General features: G+C 40.1%; 1 pseudogene; it reads left to right on the plus strand.

The window, feature by feature from the left end:
* The first annotated feature begins 15871 nt into the window (after window positions 1–15871).
* On the plus strand, window positions 15872–20932 carry LOC128110598 (5-formyltetrahydrofolate cyclo-ligase-like; annotated as a pseudogene).
* The last annotated feature ends 712 nt before the right edge of the window (window positions 20933–21644 follow it).

Here is a 21644-nt window from a genome sequence, read left to right on the forward strand (position 1 = left end):
TCTTGAGAAACACACACACACACACACACACACACACACACACACACACACACACACACACAACCACATGATTACTACTTTAAACCTTGAGTAGTGAGAGGCTGGCTTATTACAAGCATAGATAGTTGGACATAGGAGTACTTTTACAAGTTCAATGAAAATACATAAGGATGTACACACTAATAATCACAACACTGATGACAAAAAAAAATTATACAAAAGGATGAAGTTCTTAATTCATTATTAAGATGACACATACTCTTCTTGTTCTCAAGGTAGTCACTAGTAGTTCATTCAATCCTGGCTGGGCTATCAAGCTTCTTCAATAGAAACTTCTGGATAAAATAAGCACAAAGAAAGGCCTAGTCAGGACATAGATGCTTTTCTTTCATGTTTGTGTTGCTGGGGATTGAACCTGGGCAAGCTGCTAACCATCTGCCCCACAGCTATTTTAAATACCAGACCCTGAGCCTAAGGACTTTTTAAATATGGAAATATTGGCAAATCTCTTTCCATAATCTCTCTCTTTCCAATCAGTTTGCCCCACTTAATTCACAATAGATAAAGTTCAGAGCTTCAGAACTACTACATGGCCTCACACTACAACTGCCTTAGTTTGTAATTTGGGAAATATCTCTATATTTGGACCTACTAGAGTTCTAATCATTCCATTCAATAGATCCTTGTACTATGCACGGCATGCTATAGTTTTTCCTGGACTGAAAACTCTTTGTATGCTGGAAAGGTTTTTGTTTTCTTTTAAGCCTAGTACACAACAGTCTAAATACATTGTTCCTTAGTCTACATTTATGGAGTAATATAATGAATGTATGGTTTTCAGTTTCCACCTAGTATGGTTGACCTGCTCAGAGTGTATTGGGGTTGGCTCTATTCTACAAAATTCTACACATACATGCAGTGGTAGTGGCTGATACTTTCCATGTCCTTGTATGTTCTTCTTGGTCAGCTACATGGCTCTTACCCTCACTTCCCTCTGCATACTACTTTGCCCCTAGACCTTTTATGCTTTATTTGATATATAAAATTCCGTTTTTATTTTCTTCTTTTTTTTCAGTGGTGATGGGGAAAATTTTTCTTTTTCTCTTTCATCTAGCTTTAAAATGTAATTAATTGGGAACTCTCCAAAGTAAGTTAAATAAAGCAACAAAATTCTTTTTTAAAAAACTTAAAAACATCTCATTTTTGGACTAATATTTCAGAAATATAAAATCTAAATATAGTTGGACCACTATTTTGAAGTAAGTATTTCACTTACAACTAAGATCAACTACTTGCTTTTCCTGGGTCCAGACTTAGGAAATAGGTAGAGAAGTAAGCAATAAGAGATGCAGAAGGTATCCTTAACCATAGAAAACATTATTGAAATTCTTAAACTGCATTCTTCCATTACTTTGTCAGAAATTCTGAGCATCATAGAAGTGTGTGTGTGTGTGTGTGTGTGTGTGTGTGTGTGTGTGTGTGTGTGTGTGTGTGTGTGTGTGTATGTGCATGTGTGTACAATCCTCCTATTGTTTCAGTGGTCCTTAGGATGCTCATATCTGATTAGAAGCCAGAAAGCAGTTTGCCTGTGGCCTTGTGATTCTGTGGGCTAACAGAAATAGTCACAGAGGAATTTTGCATGGCAAAATTTAATAGAAGTATGGTGGCCCTATAACCATGGATTGTTCTGTTCTGTATGGATACTCCAAAAAGATTCTATGTTAAGTAGATGTGAGGAGATAGCTGAGGGAGCCAGAAGAAACTGGCAAGCTGCAAGAGAGTAAGTAATTCAGGACTGATCCTTGTGAGGAAGGAAGAAAAGCATAGAAAGTAGGCTTAGGCTTGGAGAGCTCTCAAGAAGAAGATTAATATAATCTACCTGCTATGGAAAGTTGTACAACCCGTTGTACAGGAGGGAAGCTTCACAGTCCTGCCTTGTTGTCACTGGCTGAGACTGTGGGACCTGTGGCCTCTAGTGCAAAGCTGGAGGTATGTTTAAAACAGATTGGCTGGGGCTTTGAATCAATAACTCTCATGTATTTCCATGGCTACCGCGTGTCTCTCTATTTCCAAGCACCCTAAGCAGCCTCTCTCCCCTCCTCCTCAACTCTATGGTAATGGATCGTAAATACAAGTTGCAAATGAATTTGTCTTCCATATTTGCAATTGCTCATAGGAATCTGATGCAAAGAATCAAAATCACAGACAGCATGCATAGAAGGAGGGTCAAAACACATTTGACTTTTCCAAGGATATGAATTGTCTCTATTTCTCCACACTGGCTCTTCAGTTGAAGCCATCAGACAAGCATGGCCCCGCATCTTCATGCATTCAGCAGCTGCCTTCACTGCTACATACTTAGGTGTGGAGACTTAAGCTCCAACCCAAAGTCAGCAACATCGCTTTAGCCACTGATTTCACCATCTTCACCAAGCTTCTCTCCAAATTGCTACCAAAGCTCAACAAAATACAAGCTTTCAAATTGTGAACTTCTGAAGTTCTGTACTTACTGGGTCAGCAGATGACTGAGAAGCCAAATCATCACTAATTCTTAAAAGAATGAAGAGCAGCACCACAAAGCACCTAATCTCACCAGATATGGTGACAGGCACGCATTATCTAGGTTGTCTCCTTTGGTTTCACCTCAACCCCCTAAAGTCAGTCTAGATGGCTTCCTTTTCCAAAGTTCAGACCACAGGAAGAAGGACTTGTCTACAACTGAGACCAGGCATTGCGACTCTAAGATCATTGCTCCTTCTAATTTCTCCCATGATTTCTGACCCAGACACAGGGAAATGATTTTGATGTGGGATCCATAGATGCCACCAGAACTATATTTAATCAAGTGATGGAAAAAGAATTTGAAGACAGCATCGTTAACTGGGGAAGGATTGTGACTGTATTTGCCTTTGGGGGTGTTCTCATCAAAACACCCCCAAGAGCAGATTGGCTTGGATGTGGATGCTTACAAGCAAGTTTCCAGTTTTGTGGCTGAATTCATCATGAATAACACAGGAGAATGGATACGGCAGAATGGAGGCTGGGTAAGTGTGATGATATTCCTTTTATATTTCTCTACTGTAAAATTGGAATGGAAAGTTTCCTTACTAATTAAAACAAACAAGAAAATACCAATGAAAAGATTTCAGTCTGTTCATAGATTGCTGTGGATATTGCTCTGTATAAATAAACACTGATTGGCCAGTAGCCAGACAGGAAGTACAGGTGGGACTAACAGAGAGGAGAATTGAGTGAACAGAAAGACAAAGGAGGAGACTGCTGGAGCCGCCGCCAGGACAAGGAAGATGTAAGGTACCAATAAGCCATGAGCCACGTGGCAAAATATAGATTAATAAAAATGGGCTAAATATTAGAGTAAGAGCTAGACAATTATAGGCCTGAGCTAATGGCCAAGCAGTTTAAATAATATAAGTGTCTGTGTGTTTATTTTATAAGTAGGCTCTGGGACTGGCAGGATTTGGTGGGCCCTGGAGAGAAAACTCTCGGGCTACAGTAGATTATTTTAGATACTTTTAATTAAAAGTAAACAAAGCAGAAATCTCCTGAGTCATTTCCAATGGACCCTACAGCTTTACAGTTGGCAAACATTTGTCTGTCCAGCTTTTCTTCTAGCTTGGGAACTAGTCATGAGGTCTGGGACTGAAAGCAGCAGCTTTTGACTGCATCTTCAGAATCAGCAGTGCAGACCCTCAAGTGTCAGCCTTTTGCTAGGATTCTCATGACAATAGAGAATTAGTACAGAAAGAGCTGGAATTAGATCTTCTCATTTGTACTTTGCAGTGTTGTAACAGTCAGCTGCACAGTTTTGTGCATTCCTTACTTACACATTGACTTTTCCCATTTTCTAATATATAAATTTTGTGCTATTGAAGTTTCATGATACAAATAAATGATGTACTGCCTCACTGGAAGGAACCCTTTTAAAGGATATTCAAATATAAAAATTTGCTTTTTTATGTACAAAGCATATTTATTGAACACACCCAAAGAAAATACTTGGAGCATCTCCCATCCCCATTTGGAGAAGAGATTTCACCATTTTGCCCAGGCTGGCCTCCAACTTCCAGAGAATAGTGATACTTCCACCCTCAGCCTTCCACGGATCTGGGACTCTGGATGTACACTACCATGCCTGGCTAGAAAGACGCCCACTCAGCCCTTTATCACCAGGGATCAAACCTAGAGCCTAACACAATTTGAACCCATGCTCTGTCACTGCACTGTACCCTCGGCCTCATGGTAGTCTTCCTGAAAAATACTCTACAAATTAGTATCTGGGCTAGACATGGCAGTGCACATCTGTAATTCCAGAACTCAGGAACAAAAGATAAGAGGACCAAAAGTTGAGGGTCATCTTCAACTACACAGCAAGTCAGTAGAAGGCCAGATCTTGTCATATGAAGGTCTGTTTAATCTGTCCACCCCAAATAGTACATGGACTTATTCTGTAACTGTTTTTTTTTCAACCCAGTACTTAAAATAGTATTTTAAAGAATACTTTAGGGACTGAGGGAGTAGATCAATTGTGGAGCTCCTGTGTTGCATGAACAAAGCCCCTAATTCAATCCCTAGCACTATAAATAAACAAAAGTTTAAAAAGTTCTTAATATGTTCTGCTGAATGCACATGCTGTCAAAGAGCTGTTTATTTGGGTTATTTCCAGAGTTTTCTGTCATAAGCATGTTTCTTTGAATATACCAATATGAATCCTCTCCTGTGTATAGGTGTTTCCTAGGGTGGATATTTGGTCATAGAGTTATTTGCTCATGGTTCCTAACCATTTTGAAATTACTAGATTTTTCTGCTCCATAGTGGTTCTACCAAATTATAATCTTGTCAGCAGCATGTTAGAGTAGCCAACATTTCCTTGGTACAAAGAGGCCCTAGTAATCTATTACAATTTCTCCACTTTGTTAATACAAATACTTAGTATCTTATGTTAATTAATTTTGCCCTTGGTTACAAGTATAGTTACAGTTCTCTTAATGATGAGCCCAAGTTCATGCTCATCAACTAATTCTTACTGAAAAAAGTGCCCCTTTGTTTCTTTTGCCTGGTTTCTAATTGTTTATTTAAAAAAGAATTCCTTGAACAACCTGAATGCAAGTTATTTTTATACGTGGCAGATTTCTCTTAGTTTGTTGATTATCTTCTAAAGCTATAGATATCTTCAACAATTACAAGTGTTTGGAGTTTGATTCAATTGACTGTATTGAACACAGACTTTGTTCCACTTCTGCTTTGATGAGTCTGCTTGCTCAGTGCTATGTCACACTGTAAAGCAGTCCTCCATTTTGATTGCTTTCAGCTACCTGTAGTTCTTCCTCCTAATGTGGCTGGATTTGGCTCTAGGTGAAACATGCCAGATGTTTCGTCATGTTTCTTCTGTTTGGCTGTGGGAAGGACTCAGAAAAATCTCTGCTGCACTGTGTGCAAATAAACAGCTCTTCGATAGCATGTGCATTCAGTAGAACATATTAAGAACTCTTTTAGCCAGGCGGTGGTGGCGTACGCCTTTAATTCCAGCACTTGGGAGGCAGAGCCAGGCGGATCTCTGTGAGTTCGAGGCCAGCCTGGGCTACCAAATGAGTTCCAGGAAAAGGCTCCAAAGCTACTCAGAGAAACCCTGTCTCAAAAAAACAAAAAAAATTGGGGGGCTGGAGAGATGGCTCAGAGGTTAAGAGCACTGACTGCTCTTCCAGAAGTCCTGAGTTCAATTCTCAGCACCCACATGGTGGCTCACAACCATCTGTAATGAGATCTGGCACTCTCTTCTGTATACATAATAAATAAATAAATCTTTTTTAAAAAAAGAACTCTTTTAATTTTTGTTTATTTATGGTGCTATGGACTGAATTAGAGGCCTTGTTCATGCAACACAGGAGCTCCACAATTGATCTACTTCCCCAGTCCCTAAAGTGTTCTTTAAAATACTATTTTAAGTACTGGGTTGAAAAAAAACAGTTACAGAATAAGTAAAGGCAGATGTCTTCTAGCACAGAGGCCCCAAATGAGCCTGTAGAGAATAGTCTTACAAGCTCTATAGGTTTACCCTATGTTGCCATCATCTAGCACAATATGTGGAAGACACAGAATATGTGTTACTTAAATACATGTTAATATAATATATTGTGTGAATTCTTAGAATTAAAATTGAATGAAGGGTATGGAATGGTCTCTTAGAATTTCTAGAAATGCATTTGCCTGGGAATCATAGAGATATTAGCATTTACACAATAGGAAAAACTTGTCCTGATGGAGATATAAAAGTACATCTCATGCAACACACACACCTTCTCCCTCCCCCACACCTTCACCCTTCATAAAGTTTCTATGTAAGTTCTCAGATCTCTTCTTTTACACCTGGGAGCTTATGCTGTAGATATATCAGAAGTGCTCTTTAAGATCATTGTAAAACCATCTCAATACCGTCTTCCAGCCAACAGAAATCATTTATTCTGCTGATGCCAAATAGTGCTATAGTGAGCCAATACACACAGGCATCACAAACTCTTTTTTGTTTGTTTGGGTTTTTTTCACAGCACCATTGACAAATCTGCTTCAATGAATGAGCTTTCTTTTGTAGAATGATTCATTTTATAGAAAATGCTCATGTCTTTGCTAGCAGACAGGGAACAAAGTAGAAAGGGGAAATAGAAATTTTACAATTTTTTCCCTTTTACTTTTCTGAAAGAGAAAACTCTAAAATGATCATAAACATGCAAGCTATGGTCTTGTTACATTTGAAATATGCCTGAAACTTTATGGGAAGTTTTGGATCAAGATATGATAGAGAAGTACAGCACAGATATTAGGAACACCAGCTCCAATTCAAACAGGGCTGGCTTTATTTCAGGGCTCAGTGCTTATCATCTATGTGAATGGGACAACTTACATACCTTCTCTGTACTTCATTTCCTTGTCTGTAAAAATAGGCCATACTGCAATCTATCTGCTGGGACTGGCATAAGGATCACATGAGTTACTTACATAAAATGCATCCAGAGCAATTCCTACAAATCTGCACTCAGTATAGTTTCAAGACTATTGTTATTACTAATAAATACGTTAATAACATTAATATTGCATAGCTTCTATTTAGCAAATCCAAGGATATCTAGACTCCAAAAGTTATATGGTCCACTTCAGTTAGATATTAGTCACCATGGACCTCAGGTGCACTAAAGGGAAAAACATGAAACTGAGCATTAATAATGGGATGCATAATCTCATTCCTTCTTCTTTTTTAAAAACCAGTTTGAATCCTTCCCCATCCCTCTCCTCCTCATTCTTTCATCCTTCCCTTTCCTCCCTCTCATCCTTCCTCTGTTTTTTCCTTCTCCTCCATATCTCCTTTAGTTTCCAACCTGTCATCTCTGCTTTTCTTCATCTTCTACATTTACTATTATTTTCTCCAGTTCCCTCTACCAGTCTGAAGTGCAGAGTTGGACTCATAAATGCCTGGAAGATTTAATGTGATTTTTTTCAGCTATCATGAGCATTTGGGAGGAAAAGATAGTTCCTAAAGCCACTAGAGCACATTTTAGTAGCTAGTGTCTGTAGTCTCAGCTACATAGAGGCAAAGGCTAGAGAAACATTGCTTGAGCACAGGAGAATTTCAAAACCAGTGTAGGCGATATAGTAGGACCCTATCTGAAAAATCAAGGATGTGCTTAAGATGAAACTCAATGTCTCACCCCTTGGAAATCACACTTTGGTTTGATTAAAGTGACTTTCCTACTTCCATACTCTTCAATGAAAGACTTTTCTGTGTCCAGGCTTTGGAATAAAGAAGAATACTTGGTCATTAGTCCCACAAAGGGGGACTGTATCTACTATATGCATCTCTGTATCCTTCATAATTAGCATAGGGCCTATTGCACACAAGGTACCTGACACACAGCTACAGATCTCAGGAACTGACACTGACATCTGAGGCCTGAACTCCGAATTTCCCTGCTTATTAGAGTCATGACTTAGGTTAAGTTATCTAGAAAGCACTCCAAGATTCATGTTTCCTATGTAATATGTATAACAACACAATATAGCATAATGTAATAATAATTATATTATGTCATGCAATAATATAGCATAAACAATAAAAATGAAGACAATAATACCTATATTCAAAGAACCAGAAAGCTTTCTGATAAAAGAACTTTGTGAGTATGTAAATAGAATTATGCAAGTATGGGGATCACATGGGAAATTCCAAGAAATTTACAGTTTTTAAAACTACTCTAAATACAAAAAGAAACCCCTTTTAGAAGTGGGGATACACTGAATTGGTCCCTTCCAAGTAACTAGAATAAGAAGAGTTAAGCTAAGAGGTTCTCTCCTCTTCTTCTCCCCTTCCTCCCTCCTGCCTTCTTTCCTCTTACTCTAATGGTGTGGGTTAATTTGGTGACAAAGCAAATCAGCAGAGTGGATATACAGATATGTATAGATGACTGAGTAACCATTCATCTCAGTAAAGGCATTTCCAAAGGTATAAATAGCCAAGCCCTATAAATGCTAAGCACATGCTCCACCATCGAGCTATAGCCCAACTACCAAAACAGCTCTCGAATGAATCTCTAGAGGAGTGACTGTGGTATCCACTTATATCTTTAAAAAAATCATAACTTTTAATTTTCTTTGGGTTATTGGCACAGTATGTGTCAGCCTGCTTTGTAATGCTATAATGGAATATCACATGGAAAATGATAATAGAAAAGAAGCTGCTAAGGGAGTGTGAGAGGGCCAGCATCTAAGGGCATCAATATTGAAGGGCTGCATCTGGTAAGAGTCTTCTTGCTGCAGGAAGTGAGGTAGGAAGGCAGGGATGGAGGAAGGGAAGGGAGGAAAGATGACTAAAGGACTGAGCACATCTTTTGATAACAAATCCACCTCTTGAGTAATAGTCTCGATCTAGTAGTCATGGAGGGGATGCTCCCATGTGGAATCATCAGCAAACCAGGCAGCCACCAGTCAGGGGAAAGTGTCTGCATGTGGTGTGCAGAGTCACTGTGAGGCACGTGAGGTCATATCCTAACAGAAAAAAAGACATTGCTCATTTCCCTTTATCCTCTTCTTAAAGATTCCAAGTCTTAATATTATCAAAATACAATCTTAGATTCAACATGAATTTTGGAAGATATAAACAAAACATGCCAGCTTGGTATATTATTTTACCCTTTAGCCTTTCTCAAAACCAGAGAAGCCCAATTTAGCAAATATTCACTACTCCCAGAAATAATCAGACCTTGCCATTTCTTATTTATTACCACATTACTGATGTGATAATGAATCCTTATTTGTATATTTATTTTTATATATTAGCCTTAAGATTCAAATTGCACCACTAAAGGAAATAGTTTTGAAAGAATCTGCTTGAAAAAGTATTTTTATAGGTATAAAAACTATGATTGTATTATAATATAAAGCTCTTTAACTGATGGTAATGTAAAGTGTTTTCCTATATATTATTAGCGATTTATGCCTCAGCGAACTTCTCTTTTTAGCTATTAAGGCCTGATTATTTTTTCTTACATTGGAATGAACTCTTTCCTGATAAATATATTTTCCTGGTTTGTGGTTCTTTTAATTTTAGTTTTTTATAGATTTATGACTTTTTCATACCTTCATGTAGCTTTTTCTTTTACTTTCTTTGCCTTAGAAGTTGAAAATATGTAACAAGTTAGCAAGCTAACTGCCCAGAAATGACTTGTTGTTCTGTTAATAAAGGATCATTGTAGAGGCTGTCACTGTACCTATCTGCCTACCTGCCTCACAGCTGACTCTGCACACCACATGCAGACATTTTCCCCTGACTGGTGGCGGCCTGGTTTGCTGATGATTCCACAACTACTTATTTCAAGATCTGCAGAGATTTCCAAAGTCTTCTGACTCTCGAAAAGCTAAACCTGATTCCCATTTTCTGGATTAGTCCTATTATGGCATACACATTTGGAGACATTGTAATGCTGGAACCTACAAGATGCAGAGCAAATGTTTACTAGATGAATATCAAAAATATCAGGGGAGGTGGTACAGAAAGCATGCAAGCACAGTCTGGGGACATAGCTCAGTCGGTAGGGTGCTTGCTTAGCCTGCACAAGGTCTTAGTGTCTATCCCCAGCACTGCCTGAACCAGGCATGATGGGGTATGGCTCTAATCCCAGGGCCAGGAGGTAAAGACAGAAGATTCAAAAGTTCAAGGGCATTTCTGGCTACTTGGTAAGTTCTAGAAAATAAAATGAGTATAAATAAATAAATAAATAAATAAATAAATAAATAAATAACAACAAATGAAATAAATGTTTTGAACAATTTTATAATCTTTTTTGTGCTTGTTTTGAAATATATGGAGTAAAAAGGAGTTTAAAGTTTGCATCCCAACCCAGGTCCAGGCAAAAAATTATATTATCTTTATTTATTTATCTTTGGCTCAGCATCTTGCTGTGTAGCCCAGGCTGGCTTGGAACTCACTGTGTAGTTGAGGCTTGCTTACAGTAATCCCCATCTCCATCTTCTAAGTATTGAGAACATGGTGTATGCCAATACACACCGTGAGTTGTATTATCTTAGGTATCTTTTCCCCCTAATTCTCAGTATCCTCATTAGATAACATAAGAGTTAGCATGCAGATAGAAGTAATTTCCAATGAAAATGTAATATAATTATAGATTTCAAGTTGTTAAAATATTGTTACAGTGTGCTACAGTTTGTTGGGTTTTTGGCACGTGCGTGTGCATGTGCATGTGCATGTGTGTGTGTGTATGTGCACGTGTGTGTGTGTGTGTGTGTGTGTGTGTGTGTGTGTGTGTGTGTGTGTGTGTGTGTTCTGGGGCTTGAATCTAGGAATTCAATGTCCTAGACAGGCATTTCTATCAGCCTGGATTTTTCTAATTTAAAATAAAGTCCAGCCTCAAAAATAATTGTAGTGGAAATAATCAATATTTTCTTAGACTCAAGTACATTGGTTGAATTTGGATTTACTATGAGTTCTTATAATTCTCAGTACAGCCAGGCAGTGGTACTTTAATTTCAGCACTTGGGATGCAGAGGCAGGTAGATCTCTGTGAATTTAAGGCCAGCCTGGTCTAGAAAGCAAGTTCTAGGGCGGCCATAGCTGTTAGAAACCCTGTCTCAAAAAACAAAAAAACAAATAATAACAATAATTCTCAGTATAATACAATTTATAAATATAAATTTAATTTTCAGTGCTAGGCAACTGACAGAAAAAGAGAGGAAAACAAAACAAAACAAAAAACTGGAGAATTCCTTTCCCTGGAGCTTATGGGCAATGAGCTAGTTTGAATGAAGATGAAAGTACTAGTCTTTGAATTTTGAATGTCTGGTAGGCAAAACAGAATATAACATCTCAATAATAACTCCATACTGTCTACATTCTGAAAGAATACTCATATTCTAAATACATATTGAATTAGGTAAGTTTTCAAATTCTTTTTACTTTTATACTTCTTGTGGTGGTTTGAATAAGAATGGCTCCATAGGCTTAGTCATCATGGAGTGGCACTCTCTGAAAAGATTAAAAGGATTAGGAGGTATGGCCTTGTTGAACGAAGTATGTCATGCCAACCCCAGAGTCTCTCTCTCTCTCTGCTTGTGGATCAGATCAGAATGTAGCTCTTAGCAGCTACTGCATGCCAACTTAGTTCTTACCTGTCTGCATGCCACCATGCTTCCTGCCATGATGATAATGGACTAAGCCTCTGAAACTATAAGCTAGTCCCCAGTTAAATTAAGAACTACCTTGGTCATGGTGTCTCTTCACAGCAATAGAAGACTGACAAAGACACTTCTTAATATAGGGCAGCACGATTCCTTGAAACTAACATATGTAGCTCAGCTGTATTTCTATTGGGTAGCGTTTCTAAAGGGATTTAGCTTTGGAGTAGAGAACAATGCTGAGAATGAAATGACTACTCATGGTGAGAGAATAGAGAAGATTATCTCACTGAGTCTTAAATCTGCACTTTCTTCTCATGGGAAGATGGCGTCATGAAGAAGTCTGAACTCAAATCTAGCTGGCTGACCTTTCTGGAAATGACAGGGCAGATCTGGGATGCTCTTTCTCTCCTCAAGCAACACTACTGACTGGAGAGACAAGGGCTCCTGTGACAATGGTGACCAGCACTTAGTACGTCCACTTGCAAACCACTCAGACCACAGGACTTGACTTACCAGAGTTGCAGATGTTTTGTTCCCACTTGAAGGAATAAATTACTGATATTTTTTCCTGGATGTTTTTCATGTTTTAAGTTTTTGAGTCCACCTGGAACTCCAACAATGCTCCACACAGGGACAGGTACTGAAGTAAGGTCTGATGATGACGTGGAGGTAGAGACTCTTCCATAAGGGTGTGCCTATTATCCAACGACATTCCATGTCACTAGGCTAAACCATATGGGGGCTAAAATCTGCCCCCTAACTCTTTCCTGAGTCCATACTTTCTATATCTCAGAGTCCCTGGCTGCTTACAGTTTCTCACTGATGCTCTCACCTCAACTTGCACTCTTTGGCCTTTCATTTGGGCTTCATGGATAGGACAGTCAGATATGCAGTGCTGGGGTCAGAAATGATACCCTAAAAGGAAGGACTCAAATCATTTTTCTCTCTGACCTTCTTTTGCCTTCTTTTCTCCCCCCATCCCATTTTCTCCCTAGGCAAGATACAAAAGGTAGAATTCACTTCCCCTGAGTCAAGTCATAATCAATAGTTAGACTACATATGATCAGTCTGCCTTTCTAGCAGTCAGAAAGGATCACTTCTCTTTCTGCTCCTACAGCAGGAAACTGGAGTGGTTTGAACAAAGACAGTTAAGTGAATGAATATCAAGTCATTTTTAAATTTGATTTTTTTGTGTGTGACAAAACTGTCTTGTGTTAGACCATCTTCCAATGTTTAGGTCAAGTATGATGGCAATATAGAATTCCTCTATTTTGGTCTAGATCACTTGCATTACATTTCCATTCAGACTATTAATAGAATCCATAAAGACAGAGCCCCTTTTTCTAAGGCCAGGCACATCTTTACAAGGGATCTCTGTAGACGAAATTCTAAACAGTCTTAGTAAGTAAGAAATATAGAGCCAAATACAGAGGTAAATAGCTAAAGAGATCAGAGAGTCATGATGACCTTATCTTACTATCTCACCATGTCGCTTCCCAGAGGAGAGAGTTTCTTCCTATCTGACTTGTCTTTTTATTACCTTTCTGTTCTGCCTTCTCATTGACTCTAAACCCAACCACATGACTTCCTCATCACTGCCTGTCTATACAGATCTCTAGGTCTCTATGGTTGGTACTGGAATTGAAGGCTTGTGTCACCACGCTTGGCTATGTCCTTGACCACACAGAGACTCTGCCTGCCATGTGATTGGATTAAGGGCATGTGCTACCACCACTGGACTTATGCTTAATGGCTTGCTTTTACCTCTGATCTCCAGGCAACTTTATTTATTAACATACAAATAAAATCACATTTCAGCACAAATAAAATATCACCACAGATCTGTTATCAATGCTACCTCTGAGGTGTGATTCCTAACTTAGGGAATGGAGATATTGGACCAAGTCAGTATGGCCTTACCTCCTGATCCTTCTGTTTTCACAGCTGAGGGTTAGGATTACAGCTACATTATCACCACCAGGCTCTGTGCATGCAAGGCAAGCACTCTAGCAATGGTGCTTCCTAAACAGCATGGACTTTCATTTTTTACCACCTTTAAACTGGAGAAGGGAAAAGGAATAAACAAGAAGACCAGGTGGGAAGTTACTTAAAATCCTATTGAGGCGAATCAGAACAAGATATCACCTGTGACCTTTGCTGCCCACAGTGATCCACTAGAAATGTTCCAAAGCACCCCAAAATAGTGCCACCAGATGGGGACTAAGTGTTCAGACACATGAGGCTGTGGGTGGGGGAATTTCACATTCAAACCATGAAATTGTGTTTGTTTTAAGACACAGTCTCTGTTGTGTAGCTTAGGATGATCCTGGTACCACAATCCTCCTGCCTCAGTCTTCTGAACGCTGAGATTAGAGGTGTGTGCCACCAATTCAAGCTATCCTGTGTGAGATTTCTTTGATTTGGTTTGGTTTTGAGTCAGGGTCTTCCTATGGACCTATGTAGCTCAGAATGGCCTAGAACCTTCAAGGTTCAGACATTAGCCTGTAAGACCTTTAACAACATTTTTTCTATATGAACACTTGATCTCTTCTTTTGTTTCAGCTACTCTACAGTGTCAACTACAACATCTTTCCTTAGTGTCTGACACCATTTTGTTATTGAGTCTTCCTATGATTTTGATTTCTGCTGGAAATAATGGCTCCAGATAGTTGAAAACATTGGGGAAATGGAGATATCAGTGATTCTATCATGAAGCCTTACCTGTGAGAGGACATACAGAATTCTTAAGATTCATAACCCTAAAGAGCTTTACACCTAAGGTTGCATGCATTTACAGATGCAAATATATCCTTGATGAAAATGTACATATGGAACTGAAGTATTTTTGTCAAAGACTGGGATTAAGTAAAGAAAATGTTTTCTCCCATTCCAAACTGGACAAAGTTATTATTTTTGCATCACTGCAATCAAACCAAGAGCCTTGATATGCTAGGCTTACCCCTTGGTTATAATGACAGACTACATATTTATTGCTGAAGGGATGTGCCCATGATATGAAGCCACATAAAATAGCCATGGATATCTAGAAAAAGCCTGCCTCCAAAATTCAAAAGCAGCAATTTATCAACATTAACATGTACAACTTATTTTTTGTGTGTGGTGTTGGTGATAAAACCTTGGACCATTGCCGGGCGGTGGTGGCGCACGCCTTTAATCCCAGCACTCGGGAGGCAGAGCCAGGCGGATCTCTGTGAGTTCGAGGCCAGCCTGGGCTACCAAGTGAGTTCCAGGAGGGGCGCAAAGCTACACAGAGAAACCCTGTCTCGAAAAACCAAAAAAAAAAAAAAAAAACCTTGGACCACATGCACAATAAGTTTTAAATTTCTTCTGCAGATTAATACTTGCTGCATACATTGATTTGTGGTTGTGATTCTCAAACATTAATACAGATAGAAATCACCTGAAGACCATTTGGACTGCCTAGGTCTGGGAATGGCTCAGGATTCTCTATACTTGGCATGCTTTCAGGGGACACTGATCCATAGACCACACTCATGTTCAAGTATTGGTAAATGGATATTATGCGACCACACTGACCTGAATTGTTAGGTCTTTAAGCGTAAAGATGAGACCACAGATGTAAGTGAATTCATTGCTTGTTTTACGGTCCATGGTAAGAATTCTCTTCTTCTCTGTTCTCCCTTGCTCTGTCTTCAGGCACTTAGATCTGACAGAAATGAACTATATACCTTTTTACATAGGTGCTGGAGATCTGAACTCGGCTCCTCATGCTTGTGTGGCAAGCATTTTACCAACTAAACCATCTTCCCAGCTCTGAAAAATTAACTCTTTAAAAGCCAGTCCTCAGCTATTGAATGGTAACATGGGGGTGATGATGGTATAAATCCGAGTCAGCCCTCCTCACATCCACTTACTATAATCTCCTCTCTCCACTCAGTCAAACATCTGCTAGAGAAAGGCATTATCTGTCTCTGAACAGCAGGTTCCGACAGCAGCAAAATTCTTCAACAGTAATGAACCAGGTGACTGAGTCCCGAGTTCCCCAGAGATGGGACATCCATCTCCAGAAAGGGCCTGCCATTTGCTGTAACAGCGGCCCCCAAGTCTATCAGTAATGAGCCAACTGGCTGAAAAAGGCACTTGGTGGTAAAGCAGAATGTTCTATCCTTTGGCCAGGAGGAGCCAAGCAATGATGTACGCGCATCTGGCTCGCTCTACCCTTCTTCTGATGCCTCTTCAGCCCCGCACTTGCACAACGTTAAGGTAATTAGACGAGTACTGAGTCCGCAAGTATAGTCCCTTGCTGGACCTTCTGCAGAAGCACGGCTACCTCAGCTACCGTGCAGGAAAGGCCAAGGACGCCCCAGCACGCTGCCCTTCGCTGCCACAAGACTGGGGTGGGCTCCGCCGCCTAAGAGGCCAGTGCACCTCCGCCGGTCTACAGAGGCCACGCCCCCTCCCTCCCCTCCCCCGCGGCAGAAGGTGATGGGCGTGGCCTGGGCGGTGCTTGCCATGTGACCACGGCGGTCGCAGTAAGCAGCGCCCTGCGTAACCTGTGGGCAAACTGAAGCAGCGTTTGCAGGCGGAAGTGCAGAGGAGCGACTGCGCCAGTCCCACTCCTCACTCGGAAGGTGCAAGAACGGATTTAAACGCCTGGAAGCTTGGGCTCGACTCGCGCGTCTGCGCAGGCGCACTGATGCTCCTGGCTCCAGTCTGGCCTCCTAGGAAAGGGGGCGGAGCCTGTGGATAGCCCCAGAACTTCTAAGGGAGGTTGGACCCAGGCACGTTTGGAGTTATTCTGTTATTGTGAGGAAAGGCATTGCTGTGAGCTTAAGAAGATGCAGAGAATGTCGATCCACGTCCTCACTTCCCGGTTTAAATTTAATTCATTCACATGTGTTTAACACCTAGTAGCAAACCTTTTTGCTGTGTATTGGGTTACAGAGATGAAAAAAGATGATCGTTGCCCCTGAAGGATCAGAAGATCTAGCAGAGGAAGCAGGTGAATGAAAAATTGGAGGGCTGGAGATAAGGCTCACTGGTACAGTTGTTCAAAAATGGGCTACATTTTATTTCTTCATACTTAGAAAACTGCGTTCGGATCTATTTTCCTAGTTTTAAATTGTGTCGTTGTAATAATCTGTGTTCATCTAGGGGTAGATTAATTTTCACGTTGTGAGGTAACTGCATCCGCACATGTACATGTTAGAGACTTACTAGAAGATTTTTCTTTTCTTTTATTTTATTTTAAGTGGCTTAACTTTTTTTTTCATATGTTTTCCCTAATTTGTCTCCCCATGCAGGATTTCTTCCTAGATTGTTCTCATTTTGTTAATTGTGGTTTTAATTTCCAATAATTATTTCTTACTGCTTCCTTTCTATAGCAACCTATTGATGTTTTATAGATTCAGTTATTGTTTTCAGCTTGTCTGAGAAAACTAATTAGAAATTAAAAATAATCTTTTTTTAAATTATCTATTTAGCACTGAATCATTTTTTCCTTTCTTTTTTCATTTTAGAAATCTTTCTATTTTGTACTTTGTCTTTTCAAAATGGTTGAAAATCATTTATTGGCTATGTATATTTATGTCCTTTGGGGGTATTGGGCATCAACTGAGAACCTTGTACGTGGTAGTGAAGCCTTCTACCACTGAATGAAACTCCTGGCCCTTCTTGTCTGTACATGTTTATGAATGAAAGTGTGTTAGCTACAAGATGCCCCCTGTTTTTGTAGACACTGGTCAGAATTCTAAGAGAAGAATGGATTCTGCCTACCTCTTGTGTCCATGTTTTAGTGCGGCTTTGTTTATAAATACTGTCTTGTTCTCCCTCTGTCTTACAGGAATTAATCAAATTTCTGCTTTATTGTCCTCATTGTTATGACAGGTTTCATTTTTTCCTCCCTTCTTAACAAATAGCATGTAAGTGGGCCTGAAGGCAGGAAGGCAATGCATATGCATAGTCTCACACTGAATTGTAGCTGTGTGCCTTACTGCTTATTCAGCTCCTGGGTTTCTATCCTCTGCTTCAAAGAGATTTTAAAAAGTACTTTCTCATATAGTAAGTGGTGTCAAAGACTTGGGCCTCCTCCAAATCTGGGTTTCCCCCTTTCCATTTGCTTCACTTATGCCAAGCCTTCCAACAGCTTTACAGCTTTTCAGAAACCGGGGGTTGACTCTCTTCCTCGGCCCTGGTTTGGTTTGCTTTGCTTCACTTCTCTCTTCCCTTTGTATTACCTGTAATTTTGCTTTCTTTACTGTATCTTTCTGCCAGTCACATTTGTAAGCTGCGTTTGCATTATCCTTCTCTTCTTAGCTTGGAGGACAGGAGAGAACAGAAAAGGAATGGAGAGAAAAAGGAAGTTAAGGCCAACTTCTGAGTCTGCGTAAGTTCCTAGGATTTTGAGCAGAACTTAGCACCCTTAGCCTGATGAGTGTTGGGATTCTGCCACTGCTCCAGCTGCATGACTGCACATGCACAGTACAGGAGCTAAGCAAGGGGTCTTGTATATTAAGTCATCAGTGTGCATTGGTGATTACGTGTGCTGGGCATGGTCATGCAGCGCATGCATGGCATAGCTCCATAAGCCCACCTGCATGTTCACGGGAGTCTTTAAAAGAGCCAGACACAGACTCCTCCTCCTCTCTCCGCTCTGTTCTCTCCCGCCCCCACTATCTCTCTCTCTGCTCTCTGTACATGCTTCTTCTCCAGGCCTGGTTCTTTTGTCCCCCACCCCAACATCCTCCTAATAAAGCTCTGATACTGGGTTTTGTCATGGCTCGTGCCTCATGATCTTTCCGAACAGTAACCAGCACCACTTGTCATTTAAAAAAAAACAACAAGTGATTCTACTAAATAAAATTCTTACACTAGTAGCCCCTTGGTCCCACTTTAATGAACTTTCTGAACACCCAGTTGAATGGAATAGCATTGGTAGAGACTGATATAGGGTGTGTTCTCTGTGGAAGCTTGTGGACTGGTTTAGGACACATAAGCAGTGATTGACTCATGACTTACCTCCTACAGACTGAAGTGCTGAGTTGTGTATCATTCTAAATGTAGTAAATAAAGGTTATGCAGAAGTCAGGAAGGTTAGGTCTTGGTTGAGCCTAAAGGGCTAAAATTGATGGGAGAAATGCCAAACAATCCAAGGACTGGAAAATTGGTGAGATTCAAATTTCAAAGAGAAAATAAAAGAAAAATCTTCTAGTAAGTCTCTAACATGTACTGAAAACTGGAATCACATGTGGAATTCTGAAGATAGACAGCTTTACCAGTTCATGTCTTCTTAATGAGTTTCCGTACAGACAACAGGTCTACTAGAAAGGTAAAGGGATCATCGAATATGCAAATCTTGAGTATGGAAATAAAAGCCAGGTATCAAAACATAGCAATAACTCACTGTATCGCTTTACTTGGAGAAGGCTGTGACAAAAGGGAGAAATTGGTAAGAGGAGTTACTAGTTTATGAAAACTACAGTCTTAAAAATTATAATTGCCATCATTTCCCACTTAGGTGATTGCCCACAAAATTTCCATCTTTTTGAGCATGCAAGATGAAATTGACATGGGAGAGATCATCAAGGACATTTTCACACAAGGCAAAATCTGCTTCATCCCTCGGTACCAATTTCAGAGCAATCCCATGGACATGGTGAGGTTAGCCTCACCTGAAGAGATCTCTTCACATCCCAAAACATCCTGGAATATTCATCAGCCTGGTGAGGAGATGTTCAGAAGGAGGCCTTATCCATGGGTAAGGCATCATTTCTCACATTAAAATACTTACCTAAATGTGTCCTATATCATCTGATCTTAGATGCTAAGTGTGGTCAGGCTTGGCTAGATTACAAGAATTGATGTCTTTGAATGTTTAGGTAATGTCATCAGAATTTTCCTTCTTCTAAAAATCTCTCTCTCTCTCTCTCTCTCTCTCTCTCTCTCTCTCTCTCTCTCTCTGTGTGTGTGTGTGTGTGTGTGTGTGTGTGTGTGTGTGTGTGTGTGTGTGTGTGTAAGACAGGGTCTGACTTCAAACTCTCAAAATCCTGCCTCTCCAGTGCTGAGCTCATGGGCATACCCTTCCTCTCTGGCTTCTACCAGATATTTTCATCAATTTTTAGTCAGATTGATTGTATGTATAGGAAGATAAGGTCCTGTGCCTGAAAGGATTCACACTGTAGCTGGGGAGACAGAAATTTTATATTAATAAAGTATGCCAACTTGTACTATACATCAAATATAAGCATCACGTAGAAATATACTGAAGAATGAAAACACTGAAGCTAAGGGGTGGGTTTTGAAAATGTGCATTCCCAACACTGGCTTATTAATTTTCATCCTCTGCTCTTTATCCATGCTGTGTTTGTGGCAACCTGCACGTTGTGTGGCAATGGGAGCGCAATAATGACTTTACTTACCCGAAAAGAACTGTTGATCCTAATACCAGAAACTGCAGGTGATTCATCTCCATTTCTAAAAAGGAATTCAGCACTAGCTCGCCTTATGAGAAACATACTCTGCTTTTGAGAAAGGAGCACACTTCGACTCTACTGTGTTTCCTATAGAGCCAGAACAGTGAGCTTGCTCAGAACAAAAGAACTCTGCTTCCTACACACACGGGCCATATCTAGTTCAACTCTGCTTAGGAAACTGACAAGAACTTCAATTGTGTCCAACACTACACTTGCTGTGAACAGACGCAAGTGCTATATGCACTGTGTATGGCAATGGGAGCACAATAGTGACATTCCTTACCAGAAAAAAACTATTACTCATAGGACCAGAAATTGCATGTGATTCAACTGCATTTATGAAGGGGAATTCAGCAATAGTTCTCCTAAAGAGAAACACACTCTGCTTTAGAGAAAGGAGCACTCCACTTCACTACTGTGTTTTCTATTGGGCCTGAACAGTGCAATTGCACAGAACAAAAGAAGTGTGCTTACTACACATACAGGCCATACCTAGTTCAACTCTGCTTAGGAATCTGACAAGAACAGTAGCATCTCCTTGTCAAATAAACTGCACTACATGGGAACAGATGCGAGTGCTCTTTTCACTGTGTATGGCATTTGGAGCACAATAATGATTTTCTTTACCCAAAAAGAACTGTTACTTCTAGGACCAGAAACTTCATGTGATTGAACTCTGTTTATGAAGGGGAATTCATCACATGCTCAAATTACAAGAAACCCACTCTGCTTTTGAGAAAGGAGCATTCTTATACTCTGCTGTTTTCCCTATAGGGCCATAACAGTGAGCTTGCTCAGAACAAAAAAACTGTGCTTCCTACACACACAGGCCATATCTAGTTCTCCTCAGCTTAGTAAACTGAGAAGAAAAGGAGGATCTCTTGCACCCAATACACTGCACTTGCTGGGAACAGACGCGAGTGCTATTTGCACTGAGTAAGGCAATGGGAGCGCAATAATGACTTTCCTTACCCGAAAAGAACTGTTGTTCCTAAGAACAGAAACTGAATGTGATTGAACTTCGTTTATGAAGTTCACACTCTGCTTTTGAGAAAGGAGCACTCGTCTACTCTACTGTGTTTTTCCTATAGAGCCAGAGCAGTGAGCTTGCTCAGAAAAAAAGAACTGTGCTTCCTACACACGCGGGCCATATCTAGTTCACCTCTTTTAGGAAACTGACAAGAACTTCTCATGTGTCCAATACACTCCACTTGCTGGGAACAAACGCAAGTCCTATATACACTTTGTATGACAATGGGAGCACAATAGTGACTTTCCTTACCCGAAAAAAAAACTGTTGCTCCGTGGACCAGAAACTACATGTGATTCAACTCCATTTTCATGAAGTGGAATTCATCGCTTGCTTGACTTACGAGAAATACACTCTGCTTTAGAGACAGGAGCACTCTTCTACTCCACTGTGTTTCCTATCTGGACAAAACAGTGAGCTTGCACAGAACAAAAGAACTGTGGTTCCTACACAAACGGGCCATA

The sequence above is a fragment of the Peromyscus californicus genome, unplaced genomic scaffold (assembly GCF_007827085.1).
Source record: "Peromyscus californicus insignis strain IS unplaced genomic scaffold, ASM782708v3 Scaffold_15__1_contigs__length_86483966, whole genome shotgun sequence".
Taxonomy (NCBI): domain Eukaryota; kingdom Metazoa; phylum Chordata; class Mammalia; order Rodentia; family Cricetidae; genus Peromyscus; species Peromyscus californicus.